This window comes from Chrysochloris asiatica, unplaced genomic scaffold (assembly GCF_000296735.1).
Source record: "Chrysochloris asiatica unplaced genomic scaffold, ChrAsi1.0 scaffold00026, whole genome shotgun sequence".
NCBI classification, from domain to species: Eukaryota; Metazoa; Chordata; class Mammalia; order Afrosoricida; family Chrysochloridae; genus Chrysochloris; species Chrysochloris asiatica.
In genome coordinates, this window is record NW_006408544.1 from 11651134 (window position 1) to 11659354 (window position 8221).

Consider the following 8221-nt stretch of genomic DNA (forward strand, 5'->3'; position numbering starts at 1 on the left):
GCCTGTTTTTGTCTTTCTGTGTAAGGTGTGTCTCTTGTAGGCAGCATATTGATGGATCTTGTTTTCTTATCCATTCTGCCACTCTTTGTCTGAAAGATTTCAATTTTCATTCCATCAATTCCTGGTGCCTTGTTCTTTGCCAATTCTTTCAATGCACTTAGGACTTCCTCCCTGAGTATCATTGGCTCTTGTTCATATGGTACCTCTTGAAATGGTTGAATATTAACCATTTCCTTTTGATACAATGATTAGAGCCCTTACATACCCTCTATCCCAACACCTTTCACCCACTAGTGCACTTTTACAAGTAGATGTCGAGTCATCTTTAGGCCTGGGAACATCTTGAGAAGGGTACTCAGGTTACTTCTTGTATTTGCAGTGCCTAGCACAGGGCAGGATTAAGAATAGTGTTTCATGAAAGTTTGTCAGATGACTTCCCCAGTGGAATGATATTTTGAGTGGAGCTCACTCTGATTCCAGAGCCTTGGTATCCTCCTACTGTCTCACACTGCTACACTCAGTCACAAAACAGACAGGTTTCTCTCCAACAGAGGTACAAATGGTGTATATTAACAGCATACAATAACTGTTGTTGTTTAGTGCCATCAATTTGGTTCTTTGTTTCTGAGGAGCAACTGGAGAGTTTGAACCACCGAACTTGTGGTTAGCAGTCCAGTACTTATCCTACAGCACCACACAGCAATTGTAAGAATAATGCATGTAAATGACATGGTGAGGGAAGGAGGGAGCATTTTTCTGTTGTTGAGACTTGATACCAGAGAAATCCCATTACAACAAATAATGTCACAGAAACAAAAGACATTTGCATATTGATATCATTCTATGATGCAAGGGCAGCAGGCCCTTGTTCATCTTACAGATCAGAATCCAACATGGAGAACAGGCAAGACACATGATAGGGGCCCAAGGCAATGCTTGTTGAATGAATGAATGAGTGATCAAATGAATAGTTCACTTCTAACCTCTGCTGCTCAGCAGTCTCCATCCCCCATCACATGATTACAAGAATCTGGGCACAGAAGTACTCCACGAATCACAAGAAGAGAGAGAAGCTGAGCTGGGCTGAGCTGTGTTTTTCATGTTTCTTTTGTGCTTCTATTGTCAAGCAGCACTCTCCCAGGGGAGAGAAGAGGGAAGATCATGAGTTTTTTCAGCTAAGTAGATCTGGGCTCAAATGTTAGTGGTATGATCTCAGACATGTCAGAGAGGTGGGCTTCTCTGAACTTGTGCCTTCAACTGTAAAGTAGGGATCAAACCACTAACTTCAAGAGATTCTGTGGGATTTTTGAGATCTTGAAAAAGTCTAGTGATTATCAAATAATGTAAAAAGTCTTTCATTAGTGCTACATCCCTGCAGACACATCAAGTATTAACATAATTATTATTTTTAATTTAGCATACCAACAAAGAGCTGGTAAGTATTTACTTCATTTGAGAAAAATGAGAAAATGCAAGCACAGAGCCATTTGGTGATTTGTTCCAAATCCCAAAGCCATTTGTTTGTGCTACACAGACATCAACGCTGGAACCCCTACAGCTGGTGCTATGCTTGGCACTGACCGAAGAGCCACAGAATGAGTCGGAGTGCAGAGAACATGGCTGCAACGGTCTGGGAGCCCTGGTCCTGCCTTCCATCTCTCATTCTGTCTTCACCATTGAGGGTTCCTCCCCACTCTGTCAGGGCCCCCTAATTTACACAGTCCTGGAAAGCCCCTGGCCTAAGGAAGCCAAGCAGAGGAGACAGCCAATAGGCAGCCAATACTGTGGCTAAAAGGAAACAGATGGACAGAAAATGCAGCCCTTTTCTGTTGTGCTTGATTGGGTAGGGAAGTTGAGGCAGTTTCTTTCCTATGTGTGTGTGGTGCCTACTCCGCAAACAGACTTCGGGACCAATGAGGCACCAGTGTGAGGATGACTCCTAGTTCTGTCTTCTAACTGCCCGGTCCATCTTAGTGGCCAGATCTGGGTCCCTAAGCAGCCAGTCATACCAGCTCTTCCTTAAGGCCCATCTGTGACCTTAAGGGGATGGAGTGGATTCCTCTCTGCAAAAGGAGCAGGAAGGTGGTCCCTTTGAAGCTTGGAGTCCCAAGAAGGAAGTGTTTCCCAGATTTGGCTGGGGCTTATTTTTATTTATTTATTTATTTTTAAGGTTTTTATTGTGGGTTGAGTAAAAGTTTACAGGGCAGATCATCAGTTTTACATTCAACAAATCAGACACCTTGTTTCATTACAATGATTATAATCCACTCCATGTAACATCAGTTACCAATATTTCTCTCTATTCACTTTAGCTTTTTTAAAAAAAAAAACAAAACACTCAGGCGTATATAATAATTTACACCACCAAAGGGCACATTCTGCAAGTCTGCCTTCTGGCTGCCATCTCTTAGGCCCTCACTTCCAATGAATCTAGAGTCCTCAGCTGCTCCCTCTCTCCATGTCCCCATCTCTGCCTTCATCTCTGGCATCTCTGCTTCTCTGGATAAGGTCTCTAATTCTCCTTGTGCTCTTCTCCCTTGATGATCCTAGGGTCCTTTGTTTCTGGACTGTAAGATTAACTACTCCCCTGTTTTTGTTACAAAACTTCTACCTTTACAATGTGACAGTCACAAGTAGCCATGATAAGAACTACTCACTATTGAATCATAAGAATCTTATCCTCACCTCTTTTCACCAGACCCATCTAGACAAGATGAAAACTATTCAGTGGGGATTGGCTGGAGTTTTGCCAAAGAAAGCTTAACCTCCTATGTCTTTTGCTCACCCTGGTCCCACTTTGGAACCCTCTAATGCAGCCACAAAGTTCCCCCTACTCCCACTTTTCCCCTCCAGTCTGGCTGCTTTGACCCAGTTAATTCACACTGCACTTGTAGTCAGCTAAAGCATTGACCTTTAGCTGACTGGCTGCAAAGACATTCTGCCAAGTGGCTGATTCTGCCTGAAGACTCCAAGTAGAGAGGCTCCTACTTAATGTAATGGTATCAGGACATGAGTAGAATGCTGTGGATGGAATAGAATAGCAGCTAAGTCACTCTGGCTATGAGAACGTAAACAAATCACCTAGTCTCTCACCTCAATTGCCTCATCTGGAAAATGGGAATAATACCTATCTTTCAGGGTCATTATGATGATTAAATGGGGTGAAGATAGTAAAAGGATTTTGAAAACTCTAACATTCTACTTGAGTAAAATGAGTTGTCGCTGTGGGAAAAGGAGCATAAACCCCAGAATATCAGATCTGGAGTTAGGGGTGGGGGTGAAAAGGTGGGAGAGAGTACCAAGCTCAAGGAGAATCTGAACAGTTAGGGGAGCCCAATTATAACAGAGATGTGCCACCTGCAATTTATAGAGCTTCTTGTTGCTGTCATGTATCCCTTAGTAGTCTCTGATGTGTTACCATCTGCAATCTAGGTTTGGAGAGTGGAGGGACTGGTCCAAGGTCACAAAGGCATGAGGGATTCATTCTTGAATCTCATATCTTCACTAGCTTCACTCACTTACTTGTCTAAAAGAAAGTTCCTGTTTTTTCCTTGGCAACAACTTTGTTCCTTGTTATGAATTGAATTTATTTCCATCAAATTTATGTTGAAGTCATAACCCCTGCTACCTGTGAAGGTGACCTTGTTTGGAAACAGGGTCGTGGGAGATGCTGTCAGTTAACATGAGGTCCTAATGGAGCAAGGTGGGTCTGAATCCAATCTCTATAATGTTTTTGCAAAACAGAAAAGACACAGAGAGAGACAAAGATAGTCTGCCATGTGAAAATGCATCTACATACCACGGAATGTCTGCGGCAAACACAAGCTGGGCAATGCAAGAAAGGATCTTCCCCTAAAGCCTTCAGAGATAATACGGCCCTGCAGGCACTCAGAATTTGAACTGCTAGCCTCCAGAACTTCAAGACAATACATATCTGTTGCTTAAAGCCATCTATCTGCTTTGTGGTGTTTTATTATGGCCTAGAAAACAAATGCACACCTCATTCTCTCGAAACTCATCTAATCCATTGGCAAATCGCTGTTTCTTCAAAATAGATCTCCAGTGAAACCATTTCCCCCCATGTCCACTGTCACCACCTTAGTCCAAGACACCATTACCTTTTGCTAAATTATTGCTTTGGCCTCCTAACAAATCTTCCTGTTTCCACCTTTGGCTCCTCTTTTCTACACAGGAACACAAGAGTGGTTTTCATACAACATACCTCTGATCGTGTTAGTCCCCAGCTCAAAATCCATCAGTGGTTTCTCATCACACCTACAATGAGTTACAAGCCCTGCTTATGGTCTCAAAGGCCCTACCTAGCCCAACCCAGGCTGCGTGCACTCTTCCCCATCTTTGCTTCTCTGAAGCATCATATCAGTTCTCCCTGGCTGTCAGCTTCTCCTAGGACACCTAAGCACCTCTGGACTTGCTGACCCTTCAGAGTAGAATATAGCATTGCTCTCCTAGATGCCTGAAATTGCTGGTCTGCTCACTTCATTCAGGTCTCTGTTAAGATGTCACCTCCTTAGAGTGGAGCCCTTTGATCACGCACTTAAAATCACATCGCTACACCCATGATCAGTTGGTGATCAGACCACTGGGATCCACAGGGTTTTCACTGAATGATTTTTGGTAATAGATCACCAGATCTTTCATTTTAGTCCATCTTAGTCTGAAGTTCTGCTGAAACCTGTTCAGCATCGTGTTGTTGTTAAGTGCCGTCGAGTCAGTGCCGACTCATAGTGACCCTGTATAGGGTTTCCGGGGAGCAGCGGGTGGGTTTAAACTGCCAACTTTGTGGTTCACAGTCCAGTGCTGATCCTACAGTGCCATCCCAGGAGACTGTGTTCAGCATCACAGCAATACATAAACCTTCACTGTTCCATGGATGGTGGCTGCACATGCGGTGTATAGACTAGGAATCGAACTTGGATCTCCTGCATTGTTGTTAAGTGCCACTTAGTCAGTTCTGACTCTTAGTGACCCTGTATAAAGTTTCCAAGGAGTGGCTGGTGAGTTTGAACTGCCGTCCTTGCAGTTCAAACCAACCTTGCTATCCAGCACATTAGCCCACAGCGCTACACTAGGACTCCAGATCTGCTATATGGAAGGTGAGGATTCTACCACTGAGCCACCAATGTCCCCATTTGCTGCTTAACATTAGATATCTGCTCATTTGTATCTTGTCTGTCTCTTCCACTAGAATAAAAAATTCCATCAGGACAGAGACTCTGGCCCTTATGTTGTAGTTGTTGAGTGCCATCAAGTTGGTTCCAACTTTTCGGTTAACAATCCAGTGCTTACCCTACAGCGCCACATGTTCTCTATGAAACCAGCAACATTCCTAATAGCCAGGACCTCACATTGTAGAAACCCCATAAATACTTATTACACTAATGATTACATTAGAAACTTAATGGGTGAGTGAATGGATGAATGAAATTACCGAGCTCGAATGAACTCCCCAAGTCTTCCACCTCTGAGTCTAGAGCTATATTCATTCCACTGGAGATTCTTCTCCATCTCATGGTATTGAATATTATCTATACATCAATGACTCCCAAGTGTCATTTTGCTTCAAATCCAAATACCTGCTCAACATCTCTCCTTGGGTATGTAATGTGTATTTTCTCTCAAATATGCCTGAGAGAATTCCTGTTCTTTCCTCCCAAACCTGCATCTCCCACATTAAATCTGATCACAGTTAATGGTAACTCTTGCTTGGCTACGGTGCTCGGGAGTCACAGGAAATTCAGGAAGAGAACTGTAGGTGAGGTGCCATGCTTCAGAGAGTCAACCTCAGTTATCTAGAATGTTCACTTAAGGGAGCAGTTTAAGCCATTCCAATCAAATTCCTGAGGTTGTCTTTGAGTGAAACACCCCAGCTAGAACATCTATCTCTCCAAGCCTTTCCTTCATGCTCTGAACTTGCCTGAAGACTTGACACTTGGCTTAGCAAGAATCAAATCAGTACAGGGCAGTTCAGCATTCCCATTAGAGCTGAACCTGCCTTGCCAAGGGATGGAGAACGAGAGCCTAGGCTGAGATGCTACCATGCGCTCACTGCATTCAACATGCCTTTGGGCATCACCTACCACAAAGCATTTTGGGGACTGCTTTTTGGTGTCCCCCATGTTCTGCTGAAATAGCCTCTTTAATCATAAAACAGCAGGTGACAAAGACTAATCTTCCTCAGCAGAAACTCCAGGGTGTTTGGTGTGCTTCCCACCGTTGAAGCCATCATTGCACAGACACAAAATACACGAATGGGACCTGGGTATTTCCCTTGCAGCTACCAATGGGGACTGCCAGTGAGGGGGCTCTGATCAGAGATCCCACAGCAGAGCCTGTCAGGGAGACAACAGGGCCAGTGTTCAAGCATGTGCCTGCAAGGTCCTCACATGCCAGCCACTTTGACTTTGAGGTGACCTTTATGGTCTCTGTTAATATTTTACTTTCTGACTCCAAGAATGATGTTCTCTAAATAGGAAAGGTACAAGGCAAGCGCTTTGTATGGGTTAAATATTTCATACACATTTGCACCTTTAAACCTGTGAGGTGAACAGTACAACGGTCATTTTGCAGATGTGAAAATGGAAACGTGCAGAGGTGAAGGGACTGTCCAAGCTAAAACAAGATTTGTCAGGGTCTTTTCATAACTAAATCCAGTAGGAAAGTTGCCTCCTATGGAAAAAACTGCCTGGAAGCTTCAAACCCACACCTAGCCCACCCTGTTTCATGAAAGGAACGTGACTTCCAAAATACTCTAGCCTCTGAGAAGAGAGGTAACCTTTCACCAGTTGAGTTCCCAGTAATTCTGTTTCCCCGGTAATGGTGACTTGTACCCACAGTCTGATTACCTTCTGTTTCCCTTGGTCTCCCTGTCTGGGAGCCTATCTAAGGAAGGCAGCTCCAGCAAACTCAGGTCTGAGAAGGCCAAGAAGCTGAGTAGGACCAGGATGAAAAGGTTGTTCCTGCCCTGGCTACAGATCAGGCTTTTGGGTGAGGAAGATGACCTGAGCCTAAGAGGACTCTGGGGGAAATGAAGAGAAGGGTGACCACATGTTCCCTGAGAGAAAAAGTGTAGGATGGGCCTGGGTTCTAATCCTCTTGGTCTCTCTCATCCAAATGGGGGAAAGAAGCAGCTGTAGCCGCTGCAGCTTCAATTTTCTTGTCCTGCCAGATCTGCTTTCCCGCCTCCTTTCTTTCCACAGCATTTCATGGATTTCTATTCTATGTGGTGCTACAGAATAAGCATTCGACCCTAAGGTTGGTTTGAACCACAAGGTCGGTGGTTCAAAGTCACCAACTGCTCCTTGGAAATCTTATACAGGATTGCTATGGGTCAGAATCATCTCAACGTCACTTAACAATAACTATATACTAGGCTCTGGAGTCCTGGTGTGGTGCTGTGGGTTAATGCACCAGACTGCAAAGCCATTTGAACTGCAAGGTCAGTGGTTCAAGCTCACCAGTTGCTCCTTGGAAACCCTATACAGGGTCGCTATGGGTTGGAACCGACTCGATGGCACTTAACAACAACAACAACATACTAGGCTCTGAGTCAGGCTTCATGACTACAAAAAGAATGAAAAGTAATGCCTGTTTACTAAAGCTTCTGAATATTTGGTGCAGCACAAGGTCAGCAGTTCTAACGCAGCACTTGTTCCATGGGATAAAGATGAGACTGTCTGCGCCCATAAAGATTCATAGTCTCGGAAACCCTAAGGAGAAGTTCGACTCTGTCCTGTAGGGTTGCTGTGAGTTAGGCATTGACTCCAAGGCAGTGCAGAGGGGATATTTTCTTAAGTGAACAAAACAAGCTAAAAAAAGACAATGCCGTATTTGTGCACATGTATTATCTGGGTATGAGTTTACAACAGACACAAAAGCACACTGACTAGAACACTGGGAAGAGACACACTAATCTAATATCAGTTATTTAGTGGTGGTGGTATTTTTCTTTTTTTGAACTTTAGGCTTTTTTGTTTTCCAATTTCGTTTGCATTGCATTTTATTACTTTTGAAATTGAAAATCAATAATAATAGCTAACTTCTAGCAAGGCTTGCTATCTTGTCAGACATTCTTCTGATAGCTTTGCATAATTAAGTATTTTAATTTTTACAATAATCTATTAAATAGATCTTTTGTTACCCACATACTATAGACAAGGAACCAGAAGTACAGAGAAGTTAAAAAACTTGCCCAAGGTCACAC

General features: G+C 43.6%; 1 protein-coding gene across 1 annotated transcript in view; it reads right to left on the reverse strand.

Annotated features, from left to right (window-relative positions):
- AGBL4 (ATP/GTP binding protein-like 4) overlaps window positions 1–8221 on the reverse strand; it is a 2461121-nt gene that overhangs the window by 393731 nt on the left and 2059169 nt on the right. The window lies entirely within an intron of this gene.